This window comes from Oryctolagus cuniculus, chromosome 7 (genome assembly GCF_964237555.1).
Source record: "Oryctolagus cuniculus chromosome 7, mOryCun1.1, whole genome shotgun sequence".
Taxonomy (NCBI): domain Eukaryota; kingdom Metazoa; phylum Chordata; class Mammalia; order Lagomorpha; family Leporidae; genus Oryctolagus; species Oryctolagus cuniculus.
The window spans coordinates 48,749,663-48,767,126 of record NC_091438.1 but is presented as its reverse complement, the minus strand read 5'-3'; the positions used below and the strand labels follow the sequence as shown (position 1 = coordinate 48,767,126).

General features: G+C 54.9%; 6 non-coding genes across 6 annotated transcripts; 3 read left to right on the top strand and 3 right to left on the bottom strand.

The window, feature by feature from the left end:
- Window positions 1-1,659: 1,659 nt before the first annotated feature.
- Window positions 1,660-1,732, bottom strand: TRNAV-CAC (transfer RNA valine (anticodon CAC)). Its single transcript has one exon. It is a non-coding gene; the product is annotated as a tRNA-Val (tRNA).
- A 7,174-nt stretch (window positions 1,733-8,906) lies between these two features.
- LOC138850767 (U1 spliceosomal RNA) lies at window positions 8,907-9,070 on the top strand. Its single transcript, XR_011390946.1, has one exon. It is a non-coding gene; the product is annotated as a U1 spliceosomal RNA (small nuclear RNA).
- Window positions 9,071-10,747: 1,677 nt separating this feature from the next.
- TRNAH-GUG (transfer RNA histidin (anticodon GUG)) lies at window positions 10,748-10,819 on the bottom strand. The gene has a single exon. It is a non-coding gene; the product is annotated as a tRNA-His (tRNA).
- Window positions 10,820-13,290: 2,471 nt separating this feature from the next.
- TRNAH-GUG (transfer RNA histidin (anticodon GUG)) lies at window positions 13,291-13,362 on the top strand. The gene has a single exon. It is a non-coding gene; the product is annotated as a tRNA-His (tRNA).
- A 1,440-nt stretch (window positions 13,363-14,802) lies between these two features.
- On the top strand, window positions 14,803-14,873 carry TRNAG-CCC (transfer RNA glycine (anticodon CCC)). The gene has a single exon. It is a non-coding gene; the product is annotated as a tRNA-Gly (tRNA).
- A 1,926-nt stretch (window positions 14,874-16,799) lies between these two features.
- On the bottom strand, window positions 16,800-16,870 carry TRNAG-CCC (transfer RNA glycine (anticodon CCC)). The gene has a single exon. It is a non-coding gene; the product is annotated as a tRNA-Gly (tRNA).
- Window positions 16,871-17,464: the final 594 nt, after the last annotated feature.

The window sequence follows — 17,464 nt, the reverse complement described above, 5'->3', positions numbered from 1 at the left end:
TTCAGGGTGTTTGTCATTCCATGAGTCTGCTGTGTGGACTGCTCCCCATGTTGGAACATTTTCTCCTTTTAAATTCTATCTATTGTTTTTACCAGACACTTGGTCCTATTTATGTGATCCCTTTGAAACTTAATCCTATCTGTAGGAGCCACTTACACACTTAATATGATCACTTTACCATGTATGATGGTTAAATAATATATTCTTTTAAAATAAGTGTCTGTGCCCTAAGCAAGTACATTCAAAATCTTTTGAAATGTGGTTGGTTTCACAAGCACAACGCTACAGTCGCTGTTGTATTGTGCACATCTTTCACCCTGTGCAGCTGTGTCCACAGGGTAGCACTGAGTGTGCAATGGCTTCATTACGTCACCTGTGCAACACTTCCAGTCTCACACACGTCTTTCAGGACCCCTCACCACACGCAGGAGCTCCAGCTATTAAAACTGCTGGCTGGCCGGCGCCGCGGCTCACTAGGCTAATCCTCCGCCTAGCGGCGCCGGCACACCGGGTTCTAGTCCCGGTCGGGGTGCCGGATTCTGTCCCGGTTGCCCCTCTTCCAGGCCAGCCCTCTGCTGTGGCCAGGGAGTGCAGTGGAGGATGGCCCAGGTGCTTGGGCCCTGCACCCCATGGGAGACCAGGAAAAGCACCTGGCTCCTGGCTCCTGCCATCGGATCAGCGCGGTGCGCCGGCCGCAGCGCGCCAGCCGCGGCGGCCATTGGAGGGTGAACCAACGGCAAAAGGAAGACCTTTCTCTCTGTCTCTCTCTCTCACTGTCCACTCTGCCTGTCAAAAAAAAAAAAAAAAAAAAAAAAAAAAAAACTGCTGGCTGCCTGAGCTTCAGAGGGGTCATAGGGCTCTTACAGTGACCTGAGGGTCTTCCGGGTAGGGGTGGGTTAATGTAAACATATACTTTCAATCGGTGTGCATGAGGAATATTGACAGTATCAGCTTGGTTTGAGGTCCAGATGCGGATTTAAATTCAGTTTCTCTCCACCAGTCAGTGGGTACAGCTGCTTTGTTCCCAAAGGACGGGAAGCCACACAGGGCCCTCAAAAGCCACCCTCTGGAGCTCTCAAACCAGAAAGCACCGGTTCAGTGTCACCTAGGCAGAGGACTGAGGCCTATGGAAAAGATTCTTTTCCTATGGAAAAGATTCACTGTAGGAAACCCTGAGGGGCCTACCCTGTGGCCTGCAGCGCTGGCATCCCATATAGGCGCAGTCCGAGTCCAGCTGCTCCAGTGGGAAAGCAGCGGAGGATGACCAAGTCCTTGGACCCTTGGGCCCACATGGGAGACCTGGAATAAGCTCCTGGCTCATGGATTTGGATCCGCTAGGTTCCAGGCATTGCGGTCCTTTGGGGAGTGATGGAAGACCACTTTCTCCTTGTTTCTAGTTCTCTCTCTCTCTCTCTCTCTCTCTCTGGAACTCTGTCTTTCAAATAAATAAAATGTCTTTTAAAAAAGGAAAGAAAATCTGATGCCATTCTCTCCTACCCACCTAAGGAACTTGCATGCTTGGCCGGCCGGAATAGGGTGACAATGGCCAGCGAGTGGCCAGGAAAGAAATGAAGTCTGGTTGACATGAGCTGCGTGGACACCGCCACTTGTCCTCTTGCTCACTCTGCCCTTATTCTCTTCACTGCGGCAAAAGGAACCTGTTTCCGCCCGGTTTCGAACCGGGGACCTTTCGCGTGTGAGGCGAACGTGATAACCACTACACTACGGAAACCAGACACTACCATACTTGTCCCAAGGCGCCTCCTGAAGGTACCCAGATGAAGCAGACGCCCTGGTGGCTTCAGATTAGATATTGTCGTGACCTCTCGCCCCCTTCCCGCCACCTTTCTATCAGTTCCTCCCATCCTGAAGACAGCCCCAACCCGCGCGTTTCCACGAACATGATAGGGTCCTTGCTGGACAGAGACGGAGCGGTGTCCCTCCTCCTGCGGGAGCAGAACGGGCGCCAGCTCCTGGGGAACCCGCACTCCCTGAGGCACCGCACGCCTGCGCCTCGCCGCGTCCCGCACAGCCCAGAAGGAGCCGCTGGAGCTCCTCCGCGGGACGCCGCGGAAGCTGCCGGGTGCCAGCCGCTCCCACAGGAGCCGCGCAGCCAGGGCCCCGCCACGGCCCCTGGGCCCGGGGCAGGCCAGGCAGAGGCTGACGGGGTGGACAGAGCCGAAGAAGGCGCGCAAGGACAGCCCAGTGCCACTCCCGGGGGGCGCGAGGGACATGGGTCTGCTCGCCTTGGTCCGCGCCGCTTACTTGAACTCCGTCACCAGGAGGAAGGAGCGGGTGACAGCAAGGCCCGTCCTCGAGCCACAGGAACACTCGCGCTCCTGGCGGGCTAGATGCGGAGTCGAGGAACGCCCCGGCGCCAGAGCCCTCGTGTTTGGGATTGTTCTGAGCGTGGGGAGGATGGGGACCGAGCTCCAGCTGAGATGGAAACACTCAGGGGCGACAGGGTTTTGGGGACAGGCTCGTGGTGGTCTCTGGGGATCTCAAGGCCTTGCTTGGGAGAGATTATATCGGGCGTCTGTGCCCCCGCTTGCGTGTGCGTTGTCGTCGGAGCTCGTAGCGGCTCAACTCAGCTCCTTGTACCCGGGGCGCCTTCGGGTCTCCCTCCCGGCGGCCACCCCAGGGTGCACTGGCGCTTGGGCACACCTCTCCGGAGGCTGCTGTATTCTCCACACTTCTCCTGAATGGAGGGAGGACACAGTTGCACACTCCTGTGTGTCCCTGGTGGTCTAGTGGCCAGGATTTGGCATTTGTACCACCGTGGCCCTGGTTCGATTCCCGTTCTCTCGGGGAAAGCTAGTTTTATGCTCCTATGTAGAACCCGTTCCTGTGTCATCGCCATTTCCCACACAAACACACCCCCAGGTTATGCAGCTATGCGGCTTCAACTCTGTCTCGACAGTGAAGTAAGAAATGAACTTTTGAAAGTGTGCAGGAAAACTTAACGGGAGTCTGTGAAGAGCCGGCTGATGCCCTGGATGGAAACTGTGGGGCTCTGCCTTGCAGGTGGTGCTGGCGGCCTCAACATCCACTGCTCCCAGCACATGGAGATCACCATCTGCAGTGCACTCTCCTCCAAGGCCCCTCCCACACCAGGGTGTGGGGGAAGTGTCTTCCCGGTGCCTACCTGAATCAGCCTGCTAGCCTAGAGGTCTGGTAAGCCTGGGGCTTCCTGTGTTTCAGAGATGTCCAGCTTTATGGTGGATTGCCAAAGACAAGTCAGTGGACAGGAAAAGTTCAGCTTCAGAAAAAGAAATCCAAACAAGACTGAAGTTTGTGAAAATGCCCAGTGCAATCTGGGCACATGTCTCTCTCTGTGGGCTGCACTGAAACCTTTAGGATGGAAATCTGGGCTCCTCAGGAAGACTTTTGGCATCAGGAGTGAAGAGCTGCCTCTCAACACTCTTTGCAAAGATTCTGTGACTGTTCCCTTGGGTTGTCTGGCAGTGACCTGTGTGAACCTGCTCTCCTACAGGCTCTACGGACCTGCCTCCTACAACACAGAATTTCTTGCCTGACCTATGTCAGTTGTCAGAGTGGGGGACCCAATGCAGTTTTCCTGTGCAATCCCAGGGACTTAGTGACATTTGATTCTGGAATGAGTGATGGCCCTGGACCGGTGCTTCCACTCTGTAGTATACAGGAGTGCACATATGAAGATGGGGGATTAAGGCAGGCATTGTGGTTCCGTGGGCTGGACTGCTGCTTGGGACACCTGCATCCCACATCCAAGTGCCGAGTATCAAGACCTGCCTCCACTTCTGGTCCAACTTCCTGCTAATGTGTCTAGAAGGCAGCAGATGACAGTCTTAGGAGGATTACCCGCCACCATGTGTGAGCTTTGCATGCATTTCACTGTGCTGGATTTCCACCGGGCCCAGCCCTGGCATTTGGAGAATGAGCTGGCAGATGGCAGGTTTCTCTCTCTCTCTCTCTCTCTCTCTCACTCTCACTCTCTGACTTTGCCTTTCAAGTAAACATCTTTAAAAAGAAGGATTGACTTTGCTGTTTCAAACTGGAGAAAGATAGTGTTTTCATTTCAGTTTGTACAAAAATATAGGCAACTAAATGTATGTAAATTTAACTTTATTCTCTGAGGGTTCTAAACCCTCATCCTTCAAGGAAAATGAACACGTGCTTAAGAGCTAGTAAATCGTCTGAAGACATTTTTCTGCTTGTTCCAGGGTTCTAGTCCTTGCTGTTTTCGTCCAGCTGCAAGGGCTCCTGTCATCCAAAAGCTAGGGGTGGGGATGGAAAAGGATGAGGGCCTTTGAAGATCCTCTCCTGATCTAGGCATTGCTGTCCTAGGGGCTATCACATTTGCAGAGGGAGGGCTGGATTTCTGCAAGCAAACTGGCCGGTGGTCCTGTTGTGTAATTTGGTCCTTGTAGATGGTGACATCTTGCTTTGATTTAGACTTGTTTTGTTGTTTTATTTCCTTTCAACTGAGGAAGTATTTGTGGCTAAACTCTGTTAATGTTGAAATTAAGCAAGAGCATTTCGTACTTCCCACATTAGTTGTTGCTTGAATAGAAAAATAACCAACCAGTCTTTTGTGAAATCTTGATGATAACTGCCTGGGGCTGGGGCTGGAAATGAGTGGAGCTGGGGACAGGGGGAGCCCGACTGTGGGGAAGGGGAGAAGTGACAGGAGTGGACCACAGGCCGGAGGAGATGGTGGCGCTAGCACATGCAAGGCAGAGTCTCCTGAAGTGTGCTAGCTGCCCGTGGTGTGGGACACAGGGCCCCAGCACCTCCCGTTGCCAAGAGCCCTGCTGCCAGCTGCTGCTGCAGGTGAGTTAGCCAGACCCCACCAGCTCCTCCTCAGCTTCCGTTTATCCTCCGTGCTGCTCCTCAGAGAAAATAAAGGTCTTTGCCAGGTCCCGGGATGAGAGCTGTAGCTCAAACACACACATTCACAGACTGGTTACAGCAAAGAGAACACGTTTGCAGGAAAATTCTCCTAAATTGATTTCAAATCAGAGGGTGGGGCCACAGGGAGAGCCCTACAGTGTGAGAGCCACCAGGGTCCTTGGACAACACGAGACTGTGACAGACTGTGTGACAAGGGGCTAAAGACTAAACCCAGATGACCCGGAGGTGAAAAACCCGTGCTGGACACCAAGGCTCACTATGAAGGAAGACTGTGCTGTGTGTGAGACCCGGTCACTCTTGTTGGGGCCCAGCTCAGTGTGTGGCCTGGTGGCCTCGCCATGACAGCAGTGGAAGGCGAGGGCTGAGGCAGAAGAACCCTAGGATCAACGAGGAGCCCTAGGTAGGAGCAAGGACCAAACGAGACACAGGAGGCAGATGAGGATGGCAGCGGGGGAGACTGCTGCACGCGGGGCTCGGAAACCTGGGTTTTACTGAACCACACTCACATAAGCCGACAGACGCAGACCGTGCACAGAGTCAGAGGTGCGAACACGGCTTGGAGGTCAGATGGCTGTAAGGGGGAGGAAGAGCTTAGCATGGGCAAGTCTCTACCTAAGCCTATTTGGTCACTTCCAGAATAGGAGTAACAGTACCGGTGCTCGCTCTCCAGCCACCCCCTCCTGCGCCACTTCAGATCCAGTTCCCTGCTAAAGCACCTGGGAAAGCAGTGAGGGATGATCAGGTCTGGGCCCTGCACCCATGTCGGAGCCCGGGAGGAAGCTCCTGGCTCCTACCTGCGGTTTGGCACAGCCCTGGCTGTTGCTGAGATATGGGGAGTAAACCTGCAGAAGGAAGTTCTCTCTCTACCTCTTCTCCCACCGCCAAAATTCTGGGTTTCACATAAATAAAACAAATGGTTCTGAAAAATTGTACAGGCAAAAACCGCAAGCAACTGCTTTGTCCAAAGGGATGTGCAGGGTGACGGTGACGGTTCTGCACTTTCAAGGCCGTGAGATTTCTCTCAGCTCTGGTGCGGCCCCCCTCCGCGTTGTTTCGCTCTTTCCTGCGCTCTCCCTGGTCTTCCCTGCCTCCCATCCCATCCACCACAACTTTTAAAGAGAGAGTCTCTCCTCCCCATACGCAGCGGCGCCCGTGTGCCAGGCTCCGTGGGCTCCGGACGCCCGGGTCGGGCTCCACGCGTCTCCTCCTCCTCCTCCTCCTCCTCCTCCTCCTCCTCCTCCTCCTCGCGGGTCCTCGAGCCCCCTCCACACCCGCGGTGCGCCCCGCGGGCTTCTCGCGTCGAGCACCGGGTGCCGGGAACCCGCGGGACCTCGGCGATGAAAAGCGGCTCCCTTTGCACGGCCCTTCGTGACTTCAAGCCCCAGGGGGCTTCCAAGGCCGGATCGCTGAAGACCACGCCGCCTGGAGTCCTCGGGTCCCCACGGAGCGCCCGTGACGGCCAAACTCTGTTCCGGGCAAAGGTACCCGAGAAACCGACACCGCGACCCTGTTCCCCGGGAGCCCCGTGCTGGACACACGAAGCTTCCGAGGGCCCAGGGTCTTCCCGACGGACGCGGACCCGGGCGTCTGCGGCGTGCGGGCTCTCGAGGCGGCTGCCCCCGCGCCTGCCCGACTTTCCAGTACACAGGATGCCCCGTGGCGCCCAGTGCGGTTCCCCCTGGCCTCTCGACGGTGTCCCGGGCTCTGGAGATGGCAGCGTCGCCCCTCAGGGCTGGCGGCAGGGACCCAGGGAAGAGGCGGTCTCTGTGTACTAGGAAGCTGAGTCTCTGTGGTGCAATCGGTTAGCGCGTTCGGCTGTTTAACCGAAAAAAGGTTGGTGGTTCGAGCCCACCCAGGGATGGCCAGCGCCGGTTGTACCTGGTACCGCACGCGGATGATTGCACTTTGGTCACTTCGTGTCTGTTGTAGCCACCTCGCCACCTGACTGAATACCTTCATCTCAGAGAATGGCTGCTGGGAGGTAAACTTCATACTCCTGTGGTTGAGGGGTGCAGATCACCGCCTCTAGATATCGCAGGAGCAGTGTCCGTAGCAATTAGCGCACCTGAGGCTGTCCGCGGAGATGAGAGAATTTTCCCCGGTTAAGTTGGGATCAGTTCTGCTGTTGAATCTCAAGAGCAGAAGCTGAGTTCTTTGACTTCCTAGGATGTCTTCTCTTCTGCCCACCCCCTTACCCTGTCTTTCTCTCTCTCCTCCCCCCGCCCCGCCTCCATCTCTCTCTTACTCCTGTATGGTGTTTTCCCACCGGCGGCATCACTATGGGTTTCTAGTTTTGATGTTATGAACTTCACTTCTCTGGTATCTGCAGGGCTCCATTCCCTGTTTGTGGGTGAGTATCTTCGATTGCCTATCATCCTGTGCATTCCTGTAGTCCTAGATATTTGAGCCTGCAGTGATGAGAAGAGGCTCCCATTTTGCCTTTCTAATATTTAGTAAAAATCTTATGAGCCCACCAAAAGATAGGTAAAACAATGTCCACTTTTATTCAAAATATCCCTAAACTGGAAACAGTTCAAATGTCCAACAACAGTAGAACAGATACTATGTTGAGATAGATTCCAGTCGTAAGAAAAGTTGTGTGGCAGCTTACATTTAACTACAAGGCTGGAGAAAGCAGGGAGGAGAGATACAACAAGTTAATCAGCTAGCAGGTGATGGATAGACCAACAAAGAAAGAAACGGCTGTGTATCCTGAATGTACACTCAGACTTTGACTCAGCCTCCAAGTTGCCCTTGCATTGTGCCTACAACCCCACCAGTCAAGAAGCAGGTGCTTCTCCTCATACCCTATCCTCCTACCCCAGAATCTGCCCAGTCTGTGTTGTCCACCCCTCTTATCTAAACCAGTGTAGGTCAGTGTAAAGGATTTATGGGTTCCTCATCCATTTTCATTACAAGCACTCTGGTGTTTGAGATTGATGGACATGGTTCCAGCTGCCACCCAGCCAGGTAGCTGCAGCTGCTATCTTGACCACCACCTTGACCCTGGCCCTGTCCTTCCATCTGGCAGTCCCCTGCCCTGGCTCAGCAGATCCTTTTATGGGGACCTGGAGGTCTCATGAGTTTGGGTTTAACAATTCATATGCACAGAAAGAACTAAATGAGAAACTTGGATAAATATCAGAAGTAACAAAAGCATTCACATCCTTGCCTAATTGCTCAATCCAACCCAGTACACATTTTTGACTCAATTACTATGAAGAGGAAGGAAACAACAACAACAACAACAACAACAACAACAAACAACCCTTTACAGATAGGTTTACTGTAGGGCATGGCCGAAAGTTCAGAGTTGCTGTCTATGCATTAAACTGACATTTAACTGACTCTTTGAAAGTCACCCACTAAGCACCTCAGATGCAACTTCCCCGAGGGATTTTGGTCAGACTCGTGCGGTCTTGTGTCTGCCTTTGCGGAATGGAACAGGCGCAGCAATGAACTAAGGCCCGGTGAGGTGAGGAGACGCCCATGAGGAGATGGCAGTGTCCCGCCCCGTGTGTAAGACTGGCCCGGTCCTCTCTGCTGGGGCAGCATAGCTTCGTCTTGGTGGAATTAGACTGAAAACCGTCTTTCTAGCACCAAGTGGGGCTAACACAAACGACAAAACGCGGTAAGCGTGGCTGATGGACAGTCTCCGGGACGCTTCGCTGGGTGCACAACTAAGGCTGCTTTGTGCTACTTCACGAACCACCTAAGGTCCCTAGGCGCGACCGCGAGGCCGGAAGTGGGCTGGGGGGAGGGGGAAGGGCGCGGCCCGCAGGGACCCTGAGGGGCGGCGCCCATGCAGATGAGGCCGCGCGGGGGCTGCTGCTCCGGCACCGGCTGCTGATCCACGCACGAGTCCCACGCTGTGGAAATCCTCCTGGCCTGTTGCGGGACCCTCTCTGGGATCTGCGGATCTGCGCAAGGAGAGCCTGGGGAGGAGAGGAAGTCACCGTGTGTGTACAGAGCGAGTTGTGCGCAGCTGTGCTGGGGCGGAAGGGCCGGAGGTCATACTTACCTGGCAGGGGAGACACCATGATCAGGCAGGTGGTTCTCCCAGGGCGAGGCCCGGCCATTGCACTGCGGCTGTGCTGACCCCTGCGATTTCCCCACATGCGGGAAACTCGACTGCAGAATTTGTGGTAGTGGGGGACTGCGTGCGCGCTCTCCCCTGATTTTTCGCGTGTCATAACGGTAGACGCTTGGTCGTCCTGCCTGGTTGCTGGCAGGAAACTAACCGGTTAGGTCCAGCGCCGGCTTTCTCAGGCTTTTCCAGGGGGCCGTGCCCACGACTTCCAGGGGCCGGCCTCCGCTCCTTGGTCGTGGTCTCCACACCCGAACTCCTCTACTGCCCACGGCTGGCGTGGGTGGGTGTTTTCCCTGCGTGCTCAGCTGCCTCCCTCCACTCACTCCTGGATGCTACTGGCAGGAGCCTTACCCTCCCCTAGGACCATGACCCTCCCCCCCACCCAGATTCTGTCACCCCGATTCCCAAGTAGAGTGGATTGATTCCCTGAAGACTGGCCACTCAGCACTGTCTTCAGGAACTGCGACTCCTCAGGGGGCGGGAGAGTGAAGCTGGGATCAATCTGCCAAGTCCCGGGAGCGGCGGGAATAGCAGGCTCTGGGGCAGGAGCAGCCCGTGCCCTGCAGAGCTGCCTTCTGGCCCCTAAGCCAAAATGTCGAGGGGATGTCAGAGAGAAAATCAAAACTCAGCCAATAAATAGCGTTCTCAGTATGTAAAGCAGGGAGGTCCCGCTCATTTGAACTCGGATAGCTGGATATAGAGTCCAGAGCGCTCACCATTACACCATGGAACCCAGTGTCACAGTCAGCTGCTGGTCTCCTAAACACGGAGACAACCAATCGAGGTCTCCGAAGATGCTCGGTCGATGGGGCATCACCTTCACAGTAGGAAACCTGTGAGTTCTCCAAAGAGGCAAATGCAGGCAAGGTGGTCATGGTGAAACTAGAAGGCTCCCTCCTTCCACTGCTTTCCAACAGTGGCCTTTGGCCATGAGGAGCAGTAAGGAGGGTGGAGTCAGCCCCGGGTGGACGGGCCCTTGCCGGCAGGTGTCCTCCGGAAGCGTGCTCTGGGTGCAGCTGCCCTGGCCTTTCTGCAGGGCTGTGCCCTGGCAGAGCCTGGGTGAGCGTCCTTGTTGTCAGCCGTGGGGTGCACGAGATGCCCGCTCCCATAGCCGCCCAGCTGCATCCATTTTGCTTACGGTTGGGCGCAAATGCCTCTGTTGGATTCTCCCAATGCTCCCACTCACCAACGAGCTGTCAAAAAAAAAAAAAAAATTTCCTTCGGGGTTCCAACTGACTCATCACAAGCCCAATTTCTTCTGATCTCACAAGCAGGCCTTGAGAAAGGAGCCTGCCCACGGGTGGTCACTTGACCTGTTTCTCCGCTCTGTCTCTTTGCAGGTGGTGGTTCTTTTTGCCAAAACGCCTCCAGTCCTGTACTGAACCTGTGCCTTTTAGGCCGTCTTAATTCTACCTGTGCCAGTTCCGGTTGTCAAGAAAATTGGGGATTAGGAAGTGTCATCAAGTTTAGAGGTCCCTAGTTCTATTTGCTTTAAAATCCCAAACTGGAGTGTGAATCGTCTCAGGTCACTCAGCGCTCATTTACCCTAAGCAGCAAAAGGGATGGATGCGGCACCACCACTCCCATCACCCGACCCCCAGGCCAGTCCAGTCCTTCCCAAGGACAGAGACCTAGGTGCCCACGGTGAGGTTTTTCCTTCCGTTCTCCGGACCGCGGGAGCCGCAGGACTAGGCGTTAGGTCGCCAGGGGCAGGTGAGCGGGAGCGCAACGGGGAGGAAAAGACAGAAGCCCCGGGCTGCACACTGCCGTGACTCGGATTCGAACCGAGGTTGCTGCGGCCACAACGCAGAGTACTAACCACTATACGATCACGGCGCGCCAGCGGAGCCTCGGGCAGAACTGAGGGTTCTCACCGCGTGTTCAACCCATAGGCGGTGCTGGTTTCCTATTTGCGTTTTTGAGCGCCACGGGCGCAAGCGCTTTTCCTGCCGCTTTTCCTCTCCCACCCGTTCTGCGACCATCATCAACATTTCTTCCTCCAAGATCCACCTGCCCAAGTCTCCTGGGAAGTGCCCTCGCCCACGTCCGGGTTCTCTTCTCTCCTCCACCCGCAGGGGGCGCCCCGCGGGCCTCTCTTGCTGCCGCGCACCGCGTGCGGAGAACCCGCGGGACTATGGCGACGAAAAGCGGCTCTCCAGCGCCCAGCCCTTCCTGGACTTCCATCCCAGGGTGCTTCCAGGCGCAAGCGCTCAAGACCACGCCGCCTGGAGTCCGCACCGAGCGCCGTATTCAAGGAGAGAGGCAACAATATTTCAAGTCGTGCCTAAAAGGAAAGGCACTGGGGAACCAGAGTGGAAGTCAATCTTGTATTAGGAAAGCAGAAAGTTTATTGATTAACAAAATGAGAATAGGAAAACCTACATGTGACCATGAGGAGTAGAAGTTGGAGAGAGACATGCAAAGTAAGAATTAGCCTCGTGTTAGTGAAACCACTCCGTGTGGCCACTGCCATGGGGACAGAAGCGAGGGTTACCCTAGAATACATTTATTGTCATGGCCTTAGCAAGCTGACCTTGTGCAGAATTCATCAGTAACTGTGGTTGACAGGGTTTCAGATACTGACTTGAATGTGTGTGCCAAGCGGTGCCCAGATATGGAGTGAAACATCACGTCTGGGCCTCTCCCAGGACGTTGCTGCCTCGGCAGAGAGAGTAAAGCCGTTTGCCTTCCCGAACTGTGAGGGGCCTCGCCCAACGCCTTGGCATCTGCCGAGAATAAAAGCCTGAGGACATAGTCTTTCTTGACTGCCTGACGGGGATACTGCTCTTCTGCCGTGGAGTGTGAGCCCGGTCTGGGACCATAGGATTCACTCCCCTGGATGCCAGCTTGCCGACTTCAAGCTCCAGATGCCTAAGCAGATTAGTCATCGTCCTGCTATTTAAATCTGTCTCAAGCCATTTGAGACAGAATTTACACTAAAGCATTTACACTAAAAGCAGTAACAAGGGATTGTGGAGTCTTCAGAGCCAGCCGGGCCCCTGGCTACCGCGGCACCGAGATCAGAAGGGAAGGGACAGGACAGCATCACCCGCACGCAGACTGGGAGAAGTTGTCAAGAAGCGGCGAGAAGCCCTCCAACCGTCACACAGGGGCCTAAGGGAGAGTTGCAGCTAGCGGCCGACAATAAAGGGGACAGAAGGGTAAGACATTAAGTGAGACGCAGGTGAGCTCCACGATGAGAGCGACTGCTGTTCCAGGACGCCTGTGCTGGGGAAATACCGACGTGCGTGGCCGAGAGATGCGCCCCAGAGCGATGACGACAGCGCCGCAGGTCCTCATTCAACCACGGAGCCGATTTCACTTCCGAAGTGTGGGGACGGGGAATCCAGCCACATCCACACGAACACTGGAAGCCAGGTCTTCGTGAAAGCAATTCCGAGGTTACCGGCGCAGAGAGGTTCCTTTCTGCGGAGGGTCATGGGCTGCCCCCGGCCCTGCTGGGTGTTCAGGGAGGATCCCAGGGGACCGCGGCTCACTGGGCCTGCTCGAACCCAGAGGTAGTTCCGCTCTCCCTTAGCGCGAAAAGTCGTGCGGGATATGAACACGCGCCGACCAAAACATCACCTTGGTTCTCGAACAGCAGACCTTATTATTAACAGCCCCACGCACTAGCCAACTGCGCCACAGAAAAGACAAACGAGGGCGCCTCCTTAAACGCCACTAGGGCGCATTGACCGCTAGGCGGAGCCACAGCCTAAGGGGCAGCCGTGCCGGGCCCATGGCCTCTGAAGATGGCTGAGGCTGCATCCGCTCACCGCGCACCCCAGCCCAGAAACCAAGCGCTCGGGGAAATCAGGGGCTTCCGAGGGCAGCCGCACGGATCTCCTCCGCCTTGCCCCTCGCTACCGTCGGATGCCCGGCACCGGCGACGCCCCTCGTCCGTGCCCCTCCCTGCCGCTGCCGAGACCAGAGGGAGCCGAGCGCGCCCCTGGGCACAAGTGCCGGCGTCTCCCGCACCTCGGGCCTCCCTGAGCCGCGCGTCTGTACCATGGCTCCACCGGTGGACGGGGCTGGGGACCCCGAGGGCCCACAGAGGAAAGGCCAGGAGGCGAGGTCGGGGATTCCTCCTTAGAGGGCAGGAAAAGGGGGCCCGGCCGGGTGGGGCCGGAATGAACGGCTTTCGTCTGCTTAGGACCGGCACAGAGTCCTCCAGGATGGGCGAGCGCCAGACAAAAAAAGGACGCCATCACCTACGGCTGTCCGTGACGCTGCGGTGAAGCCGTAGCACGCAGCGCCTGTCCTCAGCCTTGCGGGAAAAGGCTTTTCTGTGGCCGGCTCAGCGGCGCGCCGTGATCGTATAGTGGTTAGTACTCTGCGTTGTGGCCGCAGCAACCTCGGTTCGAATCCGAGTCACGGCAGTCTGGGCTGGAGCTCGCTTGCTCGCTCGCTTTCTTTCTTTCTTTTCTTTTCTTTTCTTTTTTTTTTTCTTTCTTTTTTTTCCCCCTCCGCGTCCTGAAAACCTCGCGGGCGCCATGGCCCTTGTTTATCTCCGGCCACGCAGCAGCTCTTCCCGGACACCCCGCACCCCGCACCAGGCGCTGGAGATTCAGCCCGCCCTGCACCGACGGCAGCGGCTCTCCCACAACGCCTGCACCGGCTCCAGCCCGGGGCCGAGCGCCACAAACCACCCCGACCTGCTCTCTTGCTGGCTTCACAGAGCCACCGCGATGCTCCAGACCTCTGGCTCCCAGAACGAGCGCAAACAGCTCTGCAGCCTTTCCTGCAACAGCAGCCGCCTCGGACCCCGCCAAACTCCCAGCAGCTCGTCCTGGTCCTCACTGGCCTGCCTGCCTGCCGGCCTCCAGCTCACTGCCCATGCAGAACGCCCGTGGGCTGCCGCGCTGGGGATCCGTTCAGATCGCTCAGTCGTTAGCTCAGCTGTGTCTCCTGATGGCCTGGCCAGGGCCTTGTCTCCAGCACCTGGCAGTAACCCTGGCGGTCAGGGAGCGCCGGCCTCCAGATTCGCGCCTGTGCACTCAGCACAACAAGTTTCCAAGAAGGAATAACTCGTGCGACCACCACACAGACCCAGATGGGCTGCCGCTCGTCCTGCCACTTCGGTGTGCCCCCGCCTCCCTCATCCGTGCTGGTTGCCCCTTGGAAGTCAATGATGCGCCACGGTTCACTCTGAGGAGACTGAGTCTCCTGATGTCCCCAGGGCAGTGAACATCAGAGCCTCAGCCACGCTTTGTGTCCTTACGTGCTGGGAAGAGGGTGGGAGAGGGCCCTGAGAGCTCTTCCATAAGGGCCCTAAGCCCATCCTGGAGGACTCCACTCTCACGACCTCCCAAGGGTCCAGCTTCGCAGACTCACCACACTGGGGGTTGGACGAGCAATGCACAGATGCTGGGAGCTGGGGGGTGGGGGCACAGACATCCCACCCATTGCCATCTTGAGAGGAGAATCCCTCTGTCCCAGGTAGGGAGGAGGGTGTCTGGGCTGCACCGAGCAACAGGAGGGCAGAGAGACTGCGTCCGCCGTGAAGAACACACCTTCCAGAGGTTTTCTCCGGGCCGAGGACCAGAGACAGGGTCCGGATGAATTTCTGCTGTGTGTCTCCAGAGGGCGATTTCCTAGGGCTAAAGGGCAGGCTTCAGAATTAGGCTCTTTGAAACCGACAGCACCGTGATTTGAATGCTTTCACTTGATAGCGTCCGTCTGGGCGAGCCTTGGCTTGGGGTGTTTTTTCTGTGGGCTGTGTCTCCCAGAGACTTGTGTGACCCTGTTTTCCCACTGCCTTTCCGAAGCGTGTCCTCAGCCTTTTCTGCCCCGGGCCGCACAGGGCCAGCTAGAGCAGGGCATTGGTGGTTCAGTGGTAGAATTCTCGCCTCCCACGCGGGAGACCCGGGTTCGATTCCCGGCCAATGCAGCATCTTTTACACTTTTCCATGTGCCCAGAGAAGAGCGCAGCCTGAAGGCTTAGTGCTCCAGCTGCTCTCCAGCTTTCCGGTTGTGTCCTTGCCCCCGGAGAGGCAGTGTTGAGGACTGAACCTTTACATCCCACGGGAATCGGTGCTAACTCCAGCTCAATGAGGTCAGCATTGTGCTGATTTTACAGTAGCTTTTACCCCAAAAATCATAGTGAATTGCAACAGTCATTCTGAGATGCAATCTCCAATGCCAGGCAATAGTTGGTGAAATTAAGTGAGTTCAAATCCTCGACGCCACTCCATCCTACTCTTGGTCACTGATGTAAAAAATAAGAATGTTAATTGTTAAATTAACAAGAGGAATCACTGTGCACTAACTTCCCATGCAGGATGTCTGTCTTCAATGAGTTGTGTTATGAGAATTAATTGTAAAACTAGTTCTCAAACAGTTTTTTAGTGTGTTTGCATTTGTGTGCAAATTGTTGAACTCTTTACTTAGAGTAGAGTTGGTCTTCTGTGTATAAAGTTAATTGAAAATGGATCTTAATGGAGAATGGGACTGGGAATGGAAGAGGGAAGAGAAGGAGGGGTGGGAGTGGGGATGGGAGGACAGGTATGGTGTGAAGAATAACTATATTCCTAAAGTTGTACATATGAAATTTGAACTCATTAAATAAAAGATTTTTTGGGGAAAATAATAAAAAAGATAAACATACTGAACACACACACACATGCACACACACAAAGGGTGTGCTCCTTAGTTCAGGACCCGTGCTTCTCAGGGGCTCTGTCTTTCACTGGTTTCTCTGCTTACTCCACTCCAGTTCCCATTCCATCCCAAGAAGTAGACTTCACAGGAATTAGTGTAATTCCTTTTATTCTTTCTCTCTGCAAATGTAAAAAAAAAGGGGGGGTATGTCTGAGAAATGCTAAATATTTCTCATATATGTGAGCGTTTTACAAAGCAGTTTTAAATGTAGATTGGTCCATGCAAAAAATCAGTTTACTCTCCTGTTTGTCAAGCTTGGAAAGCTAAAAGTCATACTTCTCAGATTTAGACTGGGTTCACTTAGAAATTAGGTTCTGCAAAATGGGTGTACTCAAGAGCTGGCAGAGTGAGGAGAGGCAATCTTCCCACCAATGTTGCTGATGGCGTGTAAGGTTATGAGATCATTGTTTAGACACATTCTGGTTACCTGTTGAGGGGTGTGAGGGATGGTGGTGACAAAGTGAAGCCTCTTGCCTCCTGCATGGCAGATTAGGGAGGAGAACCACTGAACTCCAGAGACAGCTTATTTTCACCTGAATTGTGGTATTCCTATCCTGGGGATTTTTTTTTTCTAAGCTGAACTCTAAATGATCCACTGAGTTAGTCCATAATTCTCTTCCTATTTTAACTTTTTTTTTTCAGTCCGTGCTTTGCTTTTAAAACAATCTAGAACATTTTTCCATTTGCTGCATAGTATTCCATAGGGGCCAGCATTAAATTTTTTATTTTCATAGTTTCAACCATCTAGTTTTCCATACCTCTCAGATACTCCAAGAACTAGTTAGAAATATGTCACCCATGTCTCCAAGTGAGATCTGTGCAGTTTCTCAGGGGCACGTGACCAAGAGTAGGATGGAGTGGCGTCGAGGATTTGAACTCACTTAATTTCACCAACTATTGCCTGGCATTGGAGATTGCATCTCAGAATGACTGTTGCAATTCACTATGATTTTTGGGGTAAAAGCTACTGTAAAATCAGCACAATGCTGACCTCATTGAGCTGGAGTTAGCACCGATTCCCGTGGGATGTAAAGGTTCAGTCCTCAACACTGCCTCTCCGGGGGCAAGGACACAACCGGAAAGCTGGAGAGCAGCTGGAGCACTAAGCCTTCAGGCTGCGCTCTTCTCTGGGCACATGGAAAAGTGTAAAAGATGCTGCATTGGCCGGGAATCGAACCCGGGTCTCCCGCGTGGGAGGCGAGAATTCTACCACTGAACCACCAATGCCCTGCTCTAGCTGGCCCTGTGCGGCCCGGGGCAGAAAAGGCTGAGGACACGCTTCGGAAAGGCAGTGGGAAAACAGGGTCACACAAGTCTCTGGGAGACACAGCCCACAGAAAAAACACCCCAAGCCAAGGCTCGCCCAGACGGACGCTATCAAGTGAAAGCATTCAAATCACGGTGCTGTCGGTTTCAAAGAGCCTAATTCTGAAGCCTGCCCTTTAGCCCTAGGAAATCGCCCTCTGGAGACACACAGCAGAAATTCATCCGGACCCTGTCTCTGGTCCTCGGCCCGGAGAAAACCTCTGGAAGGTGTGTTCTTCACGGCGGACGCAGTCTCTCTGCCCTCCTGTTGCTCGGTGCAGCCCAGACACCCTCCTCCCTACCTGGGACAGAGGGATTCTCCTCTCAAGATGGCAATGGGTGGGATGTCTGTGCCCCCACCCCCCAGCTCCCAGCATCTGTGCATTGCTCGTCCAACCCCCAGTGTGGTGAGTCTGCGAAGCTGGACCCTTGGGAGGTCGTGAGAGTGGAGTCCTCCAGGATGGGCTTAGGGCCCTTATGGAAGAGCTCTCAGGGCCCTCTCCCACCCTCTTCCCA